Raw genomic sequence first — 23,168 nt, forward strand, 5'->3', positions numbered from 1 at the left:
TAAGAAAGTCTTGGACTCCGGCCCCTTGCGCCATCCCATCTCCTCAGGCACATGAACCAAAGGAAGATGAAAATCCATCTGTTCATCCGTCCATCCGAGAAACACCATCTACTGAGCAACTTCCACCTGAGACTTCTGGGTTTGCGCTTACCTGGGTTGAGGAGGCAGATAGAAACCCGCATCCCAGATGTGACATCACTTTTGAAATAACACTTCATAATGAATCCAAATCAACTAGACCTCGTATCTCTGGCTCTGTTTCGAAATAACGTTCTGTCCTCATCCGCCTGATAGAGACAATGCTCCCTCAATCTATTATGAGGCATCTCTTGCTAACTCAACTTAACCCTACTTTTGGTATAGAGCACCCCTTGATTGGCTAGAATGTCCGCCAATTTAGTTGTTGTCCTTCACATATCAGTAAAACTCAAGATTCGTAAGCACAGAAGGTGAAACTGAATCCTTTGAAAGACCTGAAGCAACCTCCAGTGTCTTGAGACTTTTTCCGGCTCTGTGCCACAACAGATTCTCTTGACCGAGTTAATGATTAACTCAGAATCAAATTTAATTATTATATTCTGGAGATTATCCCGCTTCAGGATTTCTAAACATTGCTCAAGTGCCATTAATTCCACCATATTGTTTGTAGCTCTTCCTAAATGGAAATGAAAAATAAAAAAGATGCAGCCATTTTCATCCCTTAATACCCCTCCAAAACCAGCAATACTCGGGTTGCCTTATGAGGCCCCATCAATGTTGCATTTCAAAAAACCCTGAGGGGGAGGATGCCAGTAATCTAGCTTATTGTCCAGTTTCATCACCTTCCTATCCATGCCCTGTGGTATAAGCCCCTGCATACCCAACTGAAGAAGTATCTACATTTCAGCTTCTGAAGGTGGATTCTTTGGGTAAGTTTGCACTAAAGTACATACTGTCTCCTCAAGTTGTCTTAAGATCTGTTCAATAATGTGTTGGGAGGAACTTTTTTCATTTTTGAAGATTATGTTGTTCATTTCTTTCCAAACATTCCATATTATGAAGCTTGGAGTTAAAGCCCAAGTTGAGCGAAGAAATTTATAATCAGAGAAGTTTCGTCTCCAGTTATTAAGGGTATTGATAATGCTTCCTTTGTCCCTGTCTGTCTGTTGGAAAATTGTGGCAAAAGTATCCCACAATCTGGAGGTGAAAATGTAATTATTGAGAAGGTGCTCCATTGTTTCCTCTTGGGCTTCACAGAGCTGGCATCTAGAAGGTCCCAGAACACCCCTCTTCCGAATGTTTTCCCAAGTCATAAGTTTCTTATGATGTACCAACCACATGAAGAGTTTGATTTTCATCCATCCTTGATGCCTCCATAGGTTCTGCCAAACCCTGTCCGGTTCATTGGAATCCAACTATGGGATTATGCGCTTTTCCTCCTTAAGATTGAAGGTACCTTCATTATTGTTGCCCCATCTAAGTTGGTCATGCCCCTCTAAAACTAGAATTTTCCTTCGGTCCAACATTGTCAGAGGTGCATCAACTTTTGCTTTCAAGGGGCTATCATCCCTGTATTCTATATTCTTCCAGGTTCTCCATTTTCCTTCACTATTGGTTTGATCCCAAAAATATTTTACCCTAAGTAACCCTTTGGTATCAGTTTCTTTCTTGAGGTCCAAAAAGTCCTCTCTTAATAGTGTAGGTTCTTGTTGCTGTTTATCCTCCCAAAGCAAAGCAAGATCTCCCTCTCTGATTTCCCATAAGCTATTTTTTTGCACTAAGCCCCTATTCTCCTGGGCTTTATTCCAGATGTAGGAGCCTTTTATGATGCTAGTCATCCTTATGTGATCATTATCTTGCGAAGTGTTGGCGTATTTTTCTTTCCAAATACGTGCCCACTGAGTGTTTGGATCTTTTACCCAATGCCACCATAATTTTTCCCCTAAGACTTTGCTTAGTACTTCTGGATCATCCAATCTATATCCTCCATGGTTTTTAGGTTTGCAAATCTTATCCCAATATTCCAAGGCCCATTTCTTTCTCTCCTCCCCCTTACCCCAAAGAAAGTATCTTTGAATGGTTCTAAATTGTTGCAAAACTCCTTTTGGAGCTGGAAGGGCCGAAAGCATGAAGACGAGGATTGATTGAAGTACAACTTTTGTAAGCACTAACTGGCCTGCCAAGTTTAAAGATCTAATAGTCCATTTCTGGGTTTTATCTTGCATCTTATTAATCACTGGCTCCCAAATGTTCTTGTGTAAAGGTTTATCAGTTACAGGAACTCCCAAGTATTTGGAAGGAAGGACATCCCTTTGAAAGCCTAGAATTCTAGAGATATTCTTCTAGATAGCGATATTAGTATTAAAGGAAAAAATCTTAGATTTGGAGAGATTTACCTCCATACCTGTAGCCATGGCAAAGTCACACAGGATTTGTTTATAAGCTAGTGCTTCTTTGACTGTGGGGATACCTTGCAGCATAATTTCATCAACAAATTGTTGATGGGTCAATGCCTGTCCAATCTCAGAGAGTTGGAGACCCTTGATGTTACCCACTTCTTTCACATGCTTGATAGACCGACAAAGTCCTTCCATCATGAGGATAAAGAGAAAGGGAGAGAGCGGATCTCCCTACCTGAGGCCTATTGAAGGAGTAAAAGTCTTGGAAGGAGAACCATTAACCAGAATTGAAAAGCTAGAAGAAGTTACCAAGGCCATAACCCATCTTACCCAGTTATGGTCAAATCCAAAGGCTAGAAGGACCTTCTTGATATAGGTCCAGTTCAACTTATCATAAGCTTTGGCTAGGTCCAAATGCATAGTCATTCCCACCTTCCTATTGCTTAACAATGAATGCACCACCTCATGTGCTTGAATGATGTTATTGAGAATTTGTCTACCCTCCACATAACCTGATTGCTCCACAGAAACTAAAGTAGGAAGAAGGGGTTTGAGTCTATTGGCAATAACTTTGGATATTATCTTGTACACCACATTGCACAAAGCTATGGGTCTAAACCTGTCTGGAGTCTGAGCATTGTCCTGATTTGGGATCAAAGAGATGAAGGAAGTATTGAGCACCTTCAAAATGGTTCTATTCATACTGGAGTCCTCCACTACATTCAAAATATATTGTTTAACAATGTTCCAGCAAGCTTTGAAGAAATCCACATTGAAACCATCAAGGCGTGGCGCTTTACCATTCTACATTTCTTTGATGACCTCACTAACCTCCTCTTTCTATTGAGATTGAAATTATCCTCTCTTGTTACTATCCTAGGTATATGCCTTGTTAAGTCCCTGATAAAATGAGCTCTGTCTGAAATGGTCTCCTTTGCTATACCTCGAAAGTGCTGAACTAACACAGTTTCTATATATTCATGGGTATTGAGTAGATGACCTCCGACATCCTTGATTGAAGAGATCCTATTATGAGATCTGTTTGCCATGGTGGATCTGTGGAAAAATCTAGTGTTTCGCTCCCCTTCTTTTAGCCATTGAACTCTAGATTTTTGTCTCCAAAATATTTCCTCTTGTTTACATAAGTTCTCCCAGTCTTGATGATGTTTGGTGACTTGATCATTTTTTACTCTATCAAAGCCATTCATGATAAGGGCTTGATTGAGTTCCTGCATTTTATCTTCAACAACTTTTTTTCGCTTCAAAAATATTGCCAAATTCATTCTTGTTCCAATCTTTGAGTCTGAGCTTGATGTGTTTTAGTCTTTTGTGTAGCAGAAACATTCTTGTACCCTGAATATGCAGATCTTTTGTCCACCATTTTGCAATGTTGTTGATAAAATCTAGGTGCTTGAGTGAGATATTCTCAAATCTAAAAGGTCTATTCTTGGGGGTGCCAATGCCCTGAACCTCAAGTTGTACAGGCCAATGGTCCGAGCCTCCAAAGGGGAGAATTCTCATTATCATTTCCTTATCGATGAGCATAAGGTCCTCTGAGATTATGAATCCGTCTAACTTTGAGACTACTTGAGACTCTCCTCCTCTCTTATTGTTCCATGTAAAGAGGCCATTACTCATATCAGTGTCAACTAGCTTCATATTGTCTATGAAATTTTGAAATGCTATAGAGTCTTTGTTTAAAGTTTTGGTTCCCCCTTTTTTCTCCGAAAGTGATTTGATCATGTTGAAGTCCCCACCCATGATCCATGTTACTCCTGCATGTCTATCTCTTAGTTCCACAAGAGAATCTAGAAACTTGAGTTTATCATCCAGTCTTTGGGGGCCATAAACATTTGTAACCAAATAAGTCTCCCTATCTCCCACAGGCTGAATAACCGCTGATAAATAATTCCTAGATGCCTCAGCATCACTATGCCAATCTTTTGGGGTTTCCAAAGAGTGAATATGCCTCCTGTTGGTTTATCTTCTTTGACTTCTAGAAACTCATATTTATTGAGCCATTTGCTGTGTATTTCTTTTATTTTTTGAATGGAACATTTAGTTCCTAGATAAAGATCATATCCAGAGCTTCTTGTTTCATTCTATTGTTAAGTATTCTTTGTTTTCTTTTACTACCTAGACCTCTGATATTCCAAGATGTGAACTTCATTATGAAAGATTTGTAAAGGAGTAGTTGGTTAGGTCTTTCGTCTTAGCTGAATCTATCATTAGCTTTCCACATTCCATCAATAACTCATTCTTATTTTTGCTGCCTCTTTTCTTTCCTGGGTTTCTAGGAGCTGATCCTGGTGTGGTTTTCATAGTTTTCACACCTTCATTGCCCTGCCTTTCATTGTTTCTTTGCCTTTCCAGCCCTTTAGCCTGAGTTTTCCATAGGAACAGCTACTATAATCTGTTGAACTCTTCTTGAGGTAGTGAGTCTACTCCTCCCATGGTCCCCTTTTTCAAGAACCCTTCCAGATCTAGGTGTTCTCTATCAAGAATATCCTACAAATCATGATCCTCCATTTCCATATCACTATGGGTCATTTCTTGGTCCATTTCCAGTTCTCCATCGCTCACCGTAGTCTCTTTCTGTTTATTAATACCCTGCGTTTGCACACTATTTTCTACTTTCTCCTTCTCCCCTGGGCTGCCTTCCATTACCTGATCTACCTTTGTTATCTCTTCCTCTTCTTCTAGTACTTGAAACCTGTTTAGACTGGCCTATTCCCCTTCTGTTTGATATTTCTTTGGCCCCCTTTTGCCCCCTTTCCCTCTATATCCCACTTTGTGAAAGTTTTCAGTGTCTTTCACTCAGGTAGCTTTACTTTTGTTCTCTATTTTATTGAGAGGACAATATCTAAATAGGTGCCCATGCTCATGGCACCTGCGACATCTAAAAGGAATATGTTCATAATCTACTATTTGCACCCATTCTTCATCAAAAACTTCCAAGATGACCTCATCTGGTAGAGCTCTAGAGAGATCCATCTCCGCACATATTCGTGTGAAGGAAGTATATTTTCCCCTTCTGGTGGCCTCAGATGCTTTGAAAAAACGCCCTAATTTGTTTCCTATGGCGGATAATGATTCAATTTACCAGTAATCTAGAGGTAGGGAATAAAGTCTTACCCAAACAGGGACCGAAGTGAAAGTCTCTCGCTCCAGGACAAAATTCATTATCCAAGGCCGCATGTAGAGGCATGCAGCTACATAGAAGTAGGGCCCTCCTTGAAACACCATGTCTTTGTCCTCAATATTTGTAAAGACCACAGTGAAGAAACCCTTTGACCCAAAATGTAGGTCTATGCCTCCTTTTGGTTTCCAGTGGTATTTAATCCACACTTGTAGTGCCTTTTCTGTGTGCCACAATACCATGAATTTACAAATGATAGCATAGGTCCGCATGTGGTCCTTGTGCGCCTGTAGAGCAGGATTATTTAAAACTACTCTAGGTGTGACCTCAGCCTTGGGTTTACATGGCCCCTTTTGCGTTTTGTTTTCTACTTCCTATTTCTTGTCTTCTTCCTCATTTTCTTTTGTTCTATTGTCCTCCCTTGTTTTGGTTAAATCTTGTTCCTCTTCAATATTCCTTTTCCCTTCTCCTAAAGGACCTCTGGTAGTTTCTATCAGTTTCTTACCTCGGCTGGCTACGGCCTGACTGTAGGAGGGAGTGGATCTCCCCCCTTTGTGCCCTTGCATGGAGTTCAATGCTTGCAGAAGCTTGAAACCCTAGCTCTTCATCCTCAATCCGACTCTAATACATTATCTCATTTCTTGTTGAATAATCGTGGTAGGCAACATTTCATTTGTTCATGAAACTTGTACATATTCTAGCATTATTGCAATAGTGCTAGAAATTTTAAAGAAATGGCTAATAATAGTAATGTTTCAATATTTCTTTGCGTCAAATACCAAGTTTTAAAAGTGAGAATTATTATGGTCTCTAGCCCACTAAAATGAGAACTTTATTTTTTTCATAGGATTTGTATTATTTGATGGAAAATGGTTATACAACTAGTTTCTCAAACTCTTTCTAGTTGGACCCAAATCAAAAAAGAAAAAAAAAAGAAAAAAAACAAAACAAAAAAACAAATTTTTTTTTTCCATCCAACAAGTATTGCACAATTCTATTTTTTCAAAAAATCCAAAAAAAAAAAAACTTTTTTTTTCCACCCAACGAGTATTGCACAATTCTATTTTTCCAAAACTTATTGCAGCAACAAAATAAAAGGAGTGATGGAATGTGCTATAGCAAACATATCAAGGAATAAAAAAGGTAATTTTTTCGCGTAAGTTATGTGAATAGTGTATTAAAATAGAATTAGATGTAGTTGATTAGTGAGATGTAGTTTTAATTTATTAGTCAAATTTAGAAATTAGTTAATATAGATGATCTGTACCAATTTTTACAAATCTAAAGCTTATGTATGAATGTATTACGTGTTTTCAAGCATTGAGTTTTTATGTTATGATTCGTTATTTGTCATGTTTGGTGTGTCTTCTAATTATATTTGCCTTTTTTTAAATTTAAATTTGGTATTAGAGCTAGTAATATGTAACATTTCATTTATTTGTGAAACTTGAATACTTGTACATATTCAAGCTATTAATATTGGCACTAGTGTTAGGTGTGAGACCAAATCAAAGTAAAATTTGTCCACACTCATTATATGGGTAACCCATGTTATTATGGCCATGGCATTGTAATGAAATCTATTTTTATAGAGGTAATATTTCTATTTAACAATGAAAACTTTGAAACGGGAACTGATACTGTTACCCGTTTCGTAGAGATAGCAAAAAATTGACCCGATTTTGAAAAGGGGTGATGCAGAACACACATATTTTTTTTAGAGCATAGTTTTTGGCACTTTAAATAACTGATACGATTACCCATTTCATAGGGGTAGTAAAAACGTGACCGGATTTTTAAAAGTGGTGATGCAGAATACACTTCTTTTTTTTCGAAGCATATTTTTGACACTTTAAATTTTCTTATGTGTCAAATATAAATATTTGTTTTTAAATGTTAGTGATTTTCATACTGATTTTTAAACGTGTAGATGCAATGTGTTGATGTAGCATACATTTTTTTAGAGAACTTGTTTTTCACACTTCTAAATTTATTATGGTCTAATTTTTTTTTTTTTTAATTATGATTACTTAACGAATTTTCAAGTTGTTTTATTTTTTTTAAATGTTGATTAGTTAAATTTATAAATAAATAAAATATATATATATATATATATATATATATATATATATATATATATATATATATATAAAGTTAAGCAAGTAAAAATAAAAAGATTAAAAAAAACCTTAACAAAAATTAGCAAAAAAAAAAAAAAAAACTAAAAAAAAACTAGATTAAACAAAAATAGAAAATTAATCCAAAAAAAATAAAAAATTGGTAAAATTAGTATTAAAAACATTTAGAAAAAACTAAAAAGACAAAAATAAGCTCAAATTAATATATATATATATATATATATATATATAAAAATATGTCTTTTCCAATTAAAATAAATAAATAAATAACATTTTAAACTTATAAAAAAATGTGTTTTTGATTTTTTTGATTTATTTTTTTTATTAAATTTTCATTATTTATTTAAAAACAAACCAATAAATAAATTTTAAATATAAATTTTTTTGAAACAAAATTTTGTTTTTTTAATTTGAATAAAAAAAATTATTAAACAATTTTAATAAAAATGATTAAACAATTTTAATAAAAATGATTAAACATATTTAATAGAAAAAATATATTTAATAATTTTTAATAAACATATTTAACAATTTAATAGACATATTTACATAAATATTTAATAAAAACATTTTTAATAAACATATTTATAATTAAATGTTTAATAAACATTATTTAATAATTGAAAATTATTAAACAATTTTTTTTTATTATATAAAAATAAAAAGATAAAAATTTTCGGCCCACGGCTGCGCCACCACCGGGTGGCGGGCAGGCCATTGGGTGATTCCGGGAATCACCCAATGGCCCACCTGCTGCTCGGTGGTGGCGCTGCCGTGGGCCGATTTTTCTTTTCTATAATAAAAACAAAATTAAAAAAAAAAAAATTGTTTAATTTTTTTTTTTAATTATTAAATAATGTTTGTTAAATATTTAATTATAAATATGTTTATTAAAAATTATTAAATATATTTTATTTATTAAATATGTTTAGTATTTTTTATTAAAATTGTTTAATAATTTTTATTTTTTTTTCAAATAGAAAAACAAAAATTCGTTTAAAAAAAATTATATTTAAAATTTATTTATTGGTTTGTTTTTAAATAAATAGTGAAAATTTATTTATTTATTTATTTTTTAAAATCAAAAACACATTTTTTTATAAGTATAAAATGTTTTTTATTTTTTTTTATTTTTTTTATTTTTTTATTTTTGTCTTTTTAGTTTTTTCTAAATGTTTTTAATATTAGTTTTACTAATTTTTATTTTTATTTTTATTTTTGTTAATTTTCTATTTTTGTTTAATCTAGTTTGTTTTTACATTTTTTTTCCTAGTTTTTGTTAATGTTTTTTTTTAATCTTTCTATTTTTACTTAATTTTATATATATAATTTTTTTAATTTTGTTTTTTTTTTTTTTTTCCAAATTTTTTATGGTTTATGAAATAATTTTTTTTGTAAACATTTATTTACTTATTTTTTTGTCATATATATATATATATATATATATATATAAGTAATCATCATTTTAATCTTAATTTCACTAGTTTTTAATTTATTTTTTTTTGTTAATTTTCCATTTTTTTAAATCTAGTTTGTTTTTTTTTTTTTACCTACTTAATTTTATAGTTTTTATTATTTTCTTTCCCAAATTTTTTTATGGTTTACATATTTGTTTTTTTTTCCATTTTTTTTAAATATGCTTTTTTTACAATTTATTTGTTTATAACTTGTAATTTTTTCTAGTTTTTTAATTCTTGTCTTTTATAGTTTTTTTTTTTTTTTTTTTTAATTAATGTTTGATTTTTTTTGTTTTTTATTTTTATTTTATGGTTTGTTTTTAGTATATATTTTTATTTATGTTTTGTTATTTTGTTATTTTTTTATTTTTTTTGTTTTGTGTTTTTTCGTTGTTTTAATTTTATTTTATTTATTTATTTATTATGTTTTCATTATTTTTTTGAAATTTTAATGTTTTTCGGAGTCATGATTTTACACTTTTATTTAGAAATGTTGAAATTTTACCCTTAAAAAAAAATTGTTATCCCAGCATCAACACTTTTTGTTTTGAGGGATAAATAAATAAATAAATAAATAAATAAATATAAATATAAATATAAATAAAAAATAAAAAATGTTATTCAAACATCAACACTTCGTTTTGAGGGTGTTTTTTGGACAATTTTTGCACAAAAAAATTGGTTTTCACCGCCATTTCTGAAACATTTTGAAAATTTACCACAAAAAATTGGTTTTCACCGCCATTTCTAAAACATGTTGAAAATTTACCCTAGAAAAAAAAGGTGTTATTCTAGCATCAACACTTTTTATTTTTAGCACTGTTTTTGATGTTTTTTCGGGATTTTTTGGCCAGAGTTCTCGTTTTGAGTTTATAGTTCCCGTTTCAAAGTTTACATTGTTTACTTGTTATTGTATTAAAAAATGCTCCAATCCCCTTCCCCGTGGTTCTTCTCGGAATGGGGTTTTCCATGTAAATCGAGTGTATGAGTTGTTTTTTTTTTCTTTTTTTCTTTATTTATTTATTTATTAACAATTGGTATCATAGTTGCAGGTTCTTATGAAATAAAATCCATCCTACTTATGTGTTCCATGCCAGACGACTTGGCAAATTTCATAGTGAATATGAGCACTTCAACACCTATTTGAACCTTGAAGTTTGATAATGTTAGTAACAATCTAATGAATAAGGAGTTGTGACACAAATCAGTTGTGGAAAACTAGGGAGAAGAAGCTCTAGCCTTAGATGATCATGGAAGGAATTTTGAATGTAGCAAACAAAGGCATTCAAAATCAAGAGGCAGATCAAAATCAAGAATATGAAGACTTGTTTTCATTGTGGAAAAGTAGGACATGAGAAAAAATATTATTGGTCTTAGAAGAAAGAAAAAAATTAACAAAAATCCTTCAATAAAAATAAAAGACAAGTATAGTGCAAAGAGGGTGAGACCACTGTTATAGCTTCTGAAAGTGATGTCTTATTTATTTTTTTAGTAGAAGGAGTTTGTTTATATACTTATAATAGTAGTATTAATTTGGTACTTTACTCCGGGGAAACTCACCATGTGATCATGATAGAATACATTTAGAAAAAATCGATAGGGTATCTTGTTGAAATAGGTTAGGCATGTCCTAGAGATGCATATGAGTTTGATCCCTATGGGATGATTGGATGATGAAGGATACTCCACAACCTTTGGAAAAGGTGGCTATAAAATTAGTAAAGGGTCATTGGTGTTGGCTAAAGGATTCAAGACATGAACCATGTACACAATGAAGGAAACAATAGAGATATCAGATGTTTTTGTTGTTGCAAAAGAATCAAACTCGATGGAATTATGGTGTAAGTGCTTGGGACACATGAGTGAAAAGGGCCTAAAAGTTCTTGTTGGTAAAAATATACTTCCAGGTTTAAATTCCTATGAACTTGATCTTTGTGAGCATTGTATTTATAGTCAGTAACAAAAAGTTTCTTTTATGAGAGGTGGTGATGAAAGAAAACCAAATTCATTAAATCTAGTGAATGTTAAGACTTTAGGAGGAGACTCATATTTTTTCACATTCATATATGATGCATCCTAGAAGGTTTGAGCCTACCCTATTAAAATTAAAGGTGAGGTGTTTGAAATATTTCAAAATTTTCATGCTGATGCTGAAAGGGAGACTAGCAAATTGATCAAGTGTTTGAGGACAAATAATGGTGGAGAGTATTTCTCCAATGTATTCGAATTATTATATTAGGTTTGACATTAAACATGAGAATATTGTGCTTAGTACTCTTCAACAAAATGGCATTGAAGAAAAGATGAATCATACGATTATGGAGAAGGTGAGGAGTATGCTGTCAAATTTTGACTGGAAGAACATTTATGGGAAAAAGAAGTAGGGAAATCATGTTATCTCATCAATCTGTCACCTTCCACAGTCCTATACAGTGGAATTCCTGAAGAAGTTTGGATTGGTTAAAAGATAAATCGTTCTCACCTATAGTTTTTTAGATGTGAACCATTTATGCATATTCCCAAAGATCACATAACCAAATTAGATGATAAATCAAGGAAATGTATTTTTTTGGGATATGCAGATGGCAAGTTTGGTTTTCATTTATGGGATCCAGTTAATCATAAAATTGTTAGAAGTAAGGATGTAATATTTAATGAATTATAGATTTATAAAATGCCTTTAGGTGTTATGAGGTCAAGAAAATTTTTGACATGTTTATAGGATAGTAAATAATACCCCACCATTACAAGAATTTGGGCAACAAATTCAAGAATAGAATGGACAATAAGTGGAAAATGATGGACAATAAGAAGAATAAAAATTTCAGCAACCATTACAAGAGATTCAACCAAAAATACACCACCATAGTTGGTTCGTAGGTCTACTAGACCTCATAAGTTCTCACAAAGGTGTTTGTAATACCCCCACTATTCATGATGTAATAAAATATAAATTGATATTTAGGTTGGTGAGTTGAAATGTATCACACTAATAGGTCGGTGAGTCAAAATGATATTATGGGATTTGCATGCCTCTGTAGTGATAAAAAATAGGTTGTGGGGTTGATGTGCCCAAATGGATATGCGTGTAAAGGCTTGAGGCCTTACAACCTGGATGTGTAATTAGGTTGTAATTAAATACTATAACAATATTAAAATAAGGGTGGTTTCTTATCCCATTGTTGACGATGTTGGACCCGCCAACATGTCAGGTGATCTCCCCGGTAAGAAGTCCCAACTAGACCTCAGACCGTTTGGAGTAGGAGTCCCAACAATGGGTAGTAAAGCTATGACTTGACTGCAATAGTTCACAAAGGTAAGCAAGATATCCTTGTCAGAAACAAGTGTGTGACCTTGCAACGAGTCAAGAGAGATGCATGGGTAGGTTCTAACACATGGAGGGGGAAACGAAGTGTGCCCCTTAGAAGCCAGTAATAGTACACAGCCTAAAAGGAACACACAAGTTGAATGACATCACAAACTAGAAAACAAAATAGTCGACAATCCAAAGTGATGGATTAAACCAACAACATGCTTCAATAAGATTCATATAATCACATACAAAATAGTCCATACATCAATGCGTAAGTAAAACTACATATATTGCTAAAGTAACTAGAATAGTCAAAATACAATAACAACATATGCATGAAACATGTTGTCTCTGTTATATTATATAAAGTGAAAGTTCCATCCATACATACAACCATGACAACCACTAGCCCTAATAATGGGATGTTACAGTCAACATCGCTTGCTCCTCCAAAGAGATGTGCTCACTCTGCATTGTGGAAAAGCCAAGGCTCGTCACAATACCCTCCAAGCTCTCTCTAAGCAATGCCTAACAAAATCTTGGCTCCCAAAAGCCTTAACATTCCCCTTTGTGACTCTTGGACTACGCTCATGACTCTTTACATTACATATGATTGTTTGTATTCCACTAATGACACTTGGAATTTCAATTTACATCATGTTTACAAAATGATACATTTTCCGCATATACCCATGTGGGACAAAATTGGCTTGAGTCAAAAAGATAAGAAAACACTAAGAATCAGACAATTGTGGAAAGACCAACTCGTCAGCCTTCTCTTCGTGATCCTCGGTGACGAATTGGTACCATTCTTGATAGTGTGCAATGGTGTCCATGTACTCTTTGATGAATTATTTCTGGAAATTAACTGTTGCCTCCATTTCTTATGGGTATACTGATTTATAACCTCAGTCTAACTCATCATGTAACATGTGCAACTTAGCCTTGAGCATGGTTGGACTGACGATGTACATCCGCATGTTATCTACATTTACTTGCAAATCTGTGTTAGTGTCCATGAGCATCAACTAATCAAAGTACACATCGAGCTCTAGTCTGACTTGGTTCTTATCTTTTGCCTCGGAAAGCGTACCAATCAATGGGGTGCCATACTTCCTCACTATGACATCCAAACTCCTGTACAACCATGCATACGATGCCTCGATACTAGTGATGAGCAACATGAGTTCCTCATAGTTCCAAATCTGAATCCATATGTGTGCTTTGTCCAACTCCACCTGTGACTTCATCATCTTGTGCAAGTGAAGTGAAGCTCCCTTATACCTCATTGTCCATGTTTGTACATGATCAACTACGAGATGTATGTCTATGAGCATTCGTGCTATCTTGGTGTAGCACTGTAGATGACCATGTAGGTGGACAAATGCCTTGTGCATGTTGACGAACCTGTCATACAGTCTTTGTGTGACTGTCTCAAGAGCCGATACTTCAGCTTATATGGCCATCTTCATCTCTACTTTGGCAGATCCTATTGATTATTCCTCTCTTTGCTTGGTCGATTGCAATTCCTTAGCCATGCACTCATTTTCTACTATCAATAACCTAACACTCGAGATGGTGGCTTTGACATAAGCCTTTGTATCATCAACCAAGGAAAATGGATATACATTTGAAACAATCACCTGTTCTTCCAAGTGCACAGGCAATGCATGCTCATCTGGGGTGTGCGCTCTACGTGCTTGTACAACTCTATGTTGCGACTCATCAAAGGTTATGTTGTACATATATGTTCATGGATGGTCCTCATGGATAATGGTATCCCCTTGTTCATTGAGGACTTGCTCTGCTGTTGGAGCTGGTGGAGACTGTGGAGTGACCTTGGTTACTATTTGCATGAGGTTAGTATCTTGATCCTATTCTGGCTGCTCTACCTCCATGTTCATGTCCCTGAGCTTTTGCTCGACATCCTACAACATCCTCCTAGTATCTTCCAGCCTTTTCTTCTCTCTCTTTCTTGGTACTATCCTCTTGTCGCCTATTCGTATCTATCTCCAAAGCTACCTTTTCCACAAGTGGGTCTTCCTTAAACTTTTAGCTTTGCTCTATCTTTGTGCCTTCGATAATTTTCCTCTTGTCTTTGTCTTGTGCAAGTTTGCTGCTTACTACTATTGTTGTTTCTACTCCCTACGATGTTGCTACCTTGAGTGTTGCTAGCCACTCGACTGAAATGTTGACCAGTTCATTGATCCTAGAGGAGATGTAACAATATGTCCATGGGTCTTCCTCTGTCCAATGATATGCCCCGTGGATCCAAGGATAGCACACTCTGGCATAGTGGTCCCTGCATAAACCATGTGGGTTTTACAGGTTGAAATTCCTGGTGCCCAACTTAAACTTCTTGAAGTCTTCCACTTCGACATCCTCTTCTTTCAAGCTAGCAACCACGTACAACCAAATTCGCACATGAAGCGTGGGCCATGGTGCCTTCTTCTTCCTCTGCAATCCCACTGACAACCCTGTCGAGGTGTGGTATGCAACCTCCTGCATGACCAACTTGTCCGTGGTGAACCTTGGCAATACATGCAGAACTATTTTTGCATTGTACATTTTGATGAAGGTTCCCTCGGGTGAGGCGTACCAATTTGCAATGTTTAGCAATGCCTCCATTTCTTTCACGGGACATACAAGGTGGATCATGTTCAAAGATGATCGTGTACAAAGGGGTAATGAAATGGTCACATATCCTAGCCATGACTCCTTGGTAGCTGCAATCTGAGAACAACTTGCAATATATGTTCACAGAAATTTTTGAAGGTGCCGATGCCCAACCCACAATAGGAAACTATTGATAGGCACAGATTGCATCGCGCAGGTATGCAGACATGAAAAAAAATTCTTACCGATCCTTGGGCAGACTCTAAGCATTGGACATATGCTCTTTTAACTGGATAACCAACGTGTCAGACCAGTTGAATGGTTTTCCTTCATTTTCCAGATGATCTAACATTACAACCCAAATTTGTGGGAAGGTTTCTCTACTCCCTTGGCGATACAAGCAGCATGGGAAGGTGACCAAGAACTATTTTGCTTTCCTAAGAGTCTTTGTCCTGTATATCTGGTTGGGTTCCATCCTGAACTTTGTTGGCTCCTTTACCCAGTGCTTCAAGATATCTCTTGTGTTCATGTTGCTGTTGGAAGTGTAAAATGGTGCATCCATCCTGCTCACTGGGAATGGAAAATGATATATCTCCAGATAATCCTCCGTCCTGAAGGAAGCAAGCCTTGCTCCACTAACACTGCTCAGTATCATTGTCTCGGGATCAGTGTGTGAGACAATCTAGTGGATCACATCTACGCACAAAAACACGAGAAACCTGCATGCAACCTTGTATAGTCCTGGCTTATGGATGTTTACATAGACCTGTCTATCCTCTAGATTCTCCTCAAATCTTCCTGAAAATATGGTGTTTATGTATTACCATGTTATCTTGTTATCCTTCTCGATGAACATGTGTCTATTTGTGTACAGGGGAAGCTCATTGAACCCTGTTCAACCTTGTCCCCAATACTGCTCTTAACTGTGTCTTTTGCTCATGCTCTCTTAGAAGCCATTGTACCTATACTGCTGAGAGATTTATGAACACTTGTGATACTTGGGGAAGGAGCAACACTCATGGAAAGAAAATGTCAGTTGAAAACCAAATTTGAGGACTGACATGCAACACACCTGGTTGATTGTTTGGGAAAATTGTGCAGTTTGACTTGGAGAGGCTAGGAGGCTAATAGTTGAAACTCTGCAAAGCACAATACTGACTTCCAGTGAGTTGACTGTCTACTAAAACTACGCAAAGCACAATCCATTTTGTTCTACTGAAGATTGGAACTATGCAATGCACAGTTTCAATCATCATGATTGTTGCCAAGGAAAGTGTACTGCATAATCCCGTGACCAAATAGGGCATTGTTTCCCAACACTACACATCGCAGTCTAGGAAGCCAGTCGGAGGAAAGCTCTGCACAATTCCTAAGAGCAAGGCAAAGCCTTCCTTCCCAAAAATTCACAATGCAAGACGAGCAAGGCAAGGTCCAGGCCAAGGTAGCTCAAACCTCCCGACGGACAATTGAAAATCACTAAGGACTGAATGCATGTGCAAAGTTAGTGCATATATGAGTGAAATAAACATGCATTTGATTCAAGTGAGTGTATAAATCAATCAATCGATAAACCAATAAGGTCATGAAGTGAGTTTCCAAAACGACGATTGTGAGTGCAGAAACAATGTTATGTGTGCGACATTAAGGAAAGGTAATGAAAAACTTGAAAAAACACTTCTAAAAGCTAAAATACATTGAAATTCCAGCAATCGTTCACTAAATTCAAGGAAACAATACTCATATGATCTGAAAACTAAAAAGTGATAGAAAAAGCAGCAAAAGGCATGAAAAGAAAACCTTACCTGGAAAAATTGTGTCGACTGTGCTGAAGGTTCCTAGATGACTCAAGAATGCCAGAGCTCTAAGATCAAACGTGAAGAATGAGCTCTGAGGTATCATTTAAATAGATTTGGTGAAATTAGGGTTTATGACGTGCATGCCACAAATCTAGGAAAAAATGACACTTTACAGGAAGCTTCAAAAACGATTTTTGCATGTAACTCCTGCTGCTAAAAATAGATCCCTAAAATCTAGGAATGCTTTTTTGCTTTTTTTGGGGAAAATTTGCTCAGCATGTAAACAAGGATTGTATAATTCTGGAGGGAACTAGACAACTTGCCAACACATGTGACAGATAGTCAGCGAGGGAGAGCTTTTGTGTTGTTTCTGGACTGAGGTGCCTTGGATGACTAGCTGGCTCTACACAATTTTCTAGAGTAGTGATGCCGGGATGCACTGCGCATTTCCAGAGGGTAGTGTAGCTGGCCAGTTATGCGCAATTTTGGAGAAAAGTGCAGCTGGCCTAGCTGCTTTGCACATTTCTAGAAGGCAGTGCATCTGGGTTAGTCTTTGCGCCATTCCTGGAGGCAGTACAGCTGGCTGAAACTGCACAATTTCGAGAGCAGTGTCACCTGGCCTACTCTATGAAATATCCAAAACAAGGCTTCTTGGCCTACTCTTTGCATTTATGGAGAGGAAGACAAGATGCTCTCCAGATTTTCATAGTTTTTCCCGATAATCGGTTGACAGGATGTAAACCAAGTGTTGGGTGTGCTTGTGGTTGACCAACGGGACAAGTGAGTTGTACACAAGTAATGAAATGATATATGAACTCAAATAAGCACAAGTACTTGATCAGTGTAGGATAACGCCGTTGATTTTGAGGAGGGAAGCTCTAAGATGAAGTGAAGACAAAATTTTGGAGGGTGATTGTAGCCGCTACAAGACTGGCGACACACTGGTAGAACTCCATCTCTCTGTATGGACCTTGTTTGTGAAAATCGATTCTAAATCCTCCGAAATTATTGTTTGATTCTTCGATCATCATGGCTTCAACTTTAATCTTGATTTAAAGATATAGTCCCTTACCCTTCTCTTGATCGGTTAACACACATTCAAAGCCAAGTCGAGTCAATTGTTTCAATTGGGGATGAGGGGTATATTGGTACACAAACAATAAATATGTCGGGGTCTTAGTTTCATCTATGGTGTTGCTCCACTGCTAGCAGGCCTGGACAGTACCCTTGCAGAGTCATGCAGGGACACAAGAATTGCTCTGCTGCCAGTGAGCCTGATCAGTACCTCGACGTAGTTACTTGCATCACCTCTCTGTGCAATTAGCCTTTCTCTTCTTTCGCCTTATTCATTTTTTCATTTTTCAAAGACCTGTGCATAGGCACTTATTTATTTCAGAGGTTGAAGAGGGATCCCAACTTATTGAGAGCAGAAGAGGTTGTCCCTTTAGAGGATTATTTTATGTATACCTCTGACACTACTTGTTAAGGTTTGCCCCCTCACCTTACTCCACTTGACTGAGTTGAAAAGGGTTAACCCAAAATAAGCGATTAGAGTAGGTGGTCCTAGTTAAAGTGCAAGCACTGTTTTTTCACCAAGACTCACTTGAATAGAACATATTTTCCATCAAGGTATCATTGACTGAATACAACAAGTTCTTTCATAAAGAGAGAGGACAACAAATAACCAAGTGTTGATATTAGTACAAGTCCTTTTGTACTTTACCTTGCTTGTCTCGAGAAGTATACATGATTTCATGTGAAACTAAAACTATGGGTGAAAGACAAGAAAACAAACAGAAAGAACATGACAGAAGTAAATGAAAGAAAAGCAAGAAAACAAGCTACACAAACAAAGTAAACAAATAAAGCATGGAAACAAAGAAAAACAAGAGAGCAAACACTACTCCTACTCCTAAACTAAACAATGCATGGGCCAACTCACGTGATGTGATATTTCCAATGCAACCATCAGTGCATTGGTTGACCCATGTTGGTGAAGGCGTGGTCTACGATAATGATAAACGTGTAAACCATAAAACATGAAAGATATAACAGCGAATACCAACATGCTCCAAGTTTAAAAATATCCACAAAAAAGAAAAGAATAAAGGAACAAGACAAGCATTTTGCGGGCGTATCATGGTCATGCTTCACACTGCGTGTAGATGAAAAAAATGTACAATCTTTTGATCGTGACAAACGAGCAAACATGAGAAAAAAATTCAACTTACGCTTAACAAGAGTGCTCATTATTTATTATTCCTCCAATGCATGAGTGATGGGATCATGTGATTCAAGTGAAGGATGTGAATTCTGTGAAGTAGATTAATCTTCAGTTTAAATAGGTGAGTGATGAGGAACCTTGGGAGTTTCAACAGATTTCTGATCTGGAGTGGAATCGATCTTAGGACAATGAGGGCCTAACATAACCATCAGCTTGAGTTGAAGTTCTTCGAATTATTGTGGGGTTTCCACTTCATCAATAGGTAGATCATCGAAGACACATGGTTTAGAAAGATCAACAGTGAATGAATCATCATCGTGATCGAATGACGGAGAAAAGAGATCACAACAACCACGATTAAAAAATTCAATGTGTTCATCGGCATCCTCATGGCCTGATGAATCGTACAAAGGGGTTATGAGAAGAAAGAGTGTTCACCGTCTGCATTTTCAAAAATGACAGATGAAATATTGAGTGTATTTGCAAACATAGATGTGTCCTCTCCGCTATGTAATGATAGATTGATATTTGGTGTATTATGTGAATGATTGGAAGTAGATGCATCAGGGAATGTATTCTCACATGGAAAATCAACAATGGAAGATCACCAAAGATGTCAGGGAAAAATGGATGAGGTGTGGACAGAAGGAGGTCATCCTTCACCAAAGGTTCTTCTTCAGATTCCAACACATACTTGTCATAAATGATAGTGTAGGTTTGCTTCACAACACCAATATGTCAACAACTTTATCCTTTTGAAAAACAAGTGTGGAGTCCAGAATGGGAGAACAAAACGCACTACAATCCGGAGGATCAACAAATTGCGGGGATGGAGATTGAGGAACTGAAACCACATGAAAAACAACAATCTTTTCAACCAAATCTGCGTAGAGAACAAGAGCAGGTGGGGTGGGAGGATGTGATAATTCAACAAATGGATGCACAACTTCTCCCGCCTCATACTGCGAGGCCATATCTGTTTTATGAGATGAGGACAAACAATCACTTGTGAAAACGACTATGCCCGCCTCGGATTTGGCAGCTCTAACACTGAGGTATGTTGGGAGGGGTTCAAATGATTCTAAGATATGTGGATTCTCATATATGTGAAGAAGATACTAGAATATTCAAAATTCCCAATTAATTTCATCCTCTGAGAATTGATAGGCGAGATTACGAAAACGATACCATAATTGTGCCACAGATTCATCAAGAGATTTCCGTAATCAGAGAATTTTTGTATTAATTTCTTGACGATCAAAGTTATGGAAAGCATGACATAACTCTAAAACAAGGTGACAAAATGAGTGAATAGATATTTCGGCCAGTGTGCTAATCGATTCCAATGGATGCCCACGAAGCGTGAATGTGAAAAACATGAAGATCGCATAATCCTCTCAGGATTTGATGTGTTCACATAGATTGGAAAAAGCAAGACTATGCTTATCCCAAGTTGTTAAGCCTTCACCTGCATATGTGTTTTATGACAAGAGATTCTAGAACTCTTTCAGGATTTCAAAGTCATCTCCATAAGACAAACATCTCGGAAGATGAAGAGTAACATCAGAAATGATAGATGAGTGAAGATTCAAAACAGATTTTGAGAGCTTGGCTTCTCGTCTGGACCTCCGTCTAGCACTAGAAATGTTGACAGTGTTGGACCCACCAACATGTCATGGAATCTCCATAGTAAGAAGTCCCAATTAGACCTCAAACCGTTTCGAGTAGGAGTCCTAGTAGTGGGCAGTAAAGCTATGCCTTGACTACAATAGCGCGTAGAGGTAAGAAATATATCCTTGTTAGAAGCAAGTGTGTGACCTTGCAGTGAGTCAAGAGAGATGCATGGGGAGGTTCTAACACACAAAGGGGGAAAATAAGTGTGCCCCTTAGAATCCTGTAATAGTACGTAGCCTAAAAGGAACACACGAGTTGAATGACATCACAAACTGGAAAGAAGAATAGTCGACAATCCAAAGTGATGCATTAAAACAACAACACATTTCAATAAGATTCATACAATCACATATGGAATAGTCCATACATCAATGCGTAAGTAAAACTACATACATTGCTAAACTAACTAGAATAGACAAACTACAATAACAACATATGCATGAAACGTGCTAGCTTTGTTATATTATATAAAGTGAAAGTTCCATCCATACATAAAACCATGACAGCCACTAGCCACAATAGTCAAACGTTACAATAACCATTGCCTGCTCCTCCAAAGAGATGTGCTTGCTTTGCACTGTGGAGAAGCCAAGGCTCATCACAATACCTCCAGGCCCACTCTAAGAAATGCCTACCAAAATCTTCGCTCCCAAAATCTCGTTCTATGATTTATAAGGTTCTATTTATAACGAAGTGTGTGGTGACCCTTGACATGCCGCTTTCTGACTCTTGTACTACCCTCATGACTCTTTACATTACATACGACTATTTGTATTCCACTAATGACACTTGGAATTTCAATTTACATCATGTTTACAAAATGATACATTTTCCACATATATCCATGTGGAAAAAAATTGGCTTGAGTCAGCCAGACAAGACAACACTAAGACTCAAATGACTATGGAAAGACTAGCTCATTAGCCTTCTCTCTGCAATCCTCTGTGATAAACTGGTACCATGCTTCATAGTGTGCAATGGTGTCCGTGCACTCTTTGATGAAGTCCTTATGGAAACGACTCTTGCCTCCATTGATTATAGGTATAATAATTTGGAACCTCAATCTAACTCATCCTGTAACATGCTTATCTTAGTCTTGAGCATGGCTGGACCGATGATATACATCTGCATGTTATCTATGTTGACTTACAAATCTGCACTAGTGGCCGTGAGCACTAGCTGATCAAAGTACGCATCAAGCTCCAATCTGACTTGGTTCTTATCTTTGGCCTGGGTGAGCATACCAATCGACAGGGTGCCATACTTCCTCACCATGACATCCAAGCTCATGTACAACCATGCATACAAAGCCTCGATACTAATGATGAGAAACGAGAGTTCCTCATAGTCCTTGATCTAACTCTGGATGCGTGCTTTGTCCAACTCCACCTGTGGCTTCATCATCTTGTGCAAGTGAAGTGGGGCTCCCTTGTACCTCATTGTCCATGTTTGTACATGATCAACTGTAGGATGTATGTTTGCGAGCGTTCATGCTATCTTGGTCCAACACTGTTGATGACCATGTAGGTGGACAATTGCCTTGTGCACGGTGATGAACCTGTCATATAGTCTCCGTGTGATTGTCTCAAGAGCTATTACTTCAGAAAGTATGGCCATCTTTATCTCTACTCTGGCAAATCCTGTTGATTGTTCCTCTCTCTTCTTGGCCACTTTCAATTCCTTTGCCATGCATTTGTTTTTTGCTATCGATAACCTAACACTCAAGCTGGTGGCTTTGACATAAGCCTTTGTAGCATCGGCCAAGGCAATTGTATGTCTCTGTACATCTAACACAATCACCCATTCTTCCAAGTGCGTAGGTGATGCATACTCATCTGGGGTGTTTGCCCTATGTGCTTGTACAACTCCGTGTTGCGACTCATCAAATTTTATGTTGTACATATCTATTCCCGGATGGTCCTCAAAGAGAATGGTATCCCCTTATTCACTCAGGACTTGCTCTGCTGTTGGAGCTGGTGAAGCCTGTGGAGTGACCTTGGTTGCTATTGGCATGAGGTCAACATCTTGATACTATTATGGATTATCCACCTCCATGTCCATTTGTTCTATTATATGTTCATCCTAAAGAGAAAGTTCTTGTTCTTGCAGCTACTTACCCTGTTCCTCATCCGCTGTTGGTTCAGAGTCTTCAACCTATATTGGTGTAGCTTGCATTGTCTGCGTGCCTTGCACTTCCTCCTGTTCACGTTCTTGTTCCTGTTCATGCTCATGATGCACTTCCTTCTCTCTTTTGCACAACTCTTATTCTTCCTTGAGCTTCTGATGGACTTCCTGCAACATCCTCTCAGTATCTTCTAGCCTTTGCTTCTCTCTCTTTCTTTATTGTATCCTCCTATCATGTTGTCGCCTCTTCGCATCTACCTCCAAAGGTACCTTTTCCACAAGTGGGTCTTCCTTAAACTTATAGATTTT

The sequence above is a fragment of the Pinus tabuliformis genome, chromosome 5_1 (genome assembly GCF_031772625.1).
Source record: "Pinus tabuliformis cultivar Carrire ecotype Pingquan chromosome 5_1, CPIR1, whole genome shotgun sequence".
NCBI lineage: Eukaryota > Viridiplantae > Streptophyta > Pinopsida > Pinales > Pinaceae > Pinus > Pinus tabuliformis.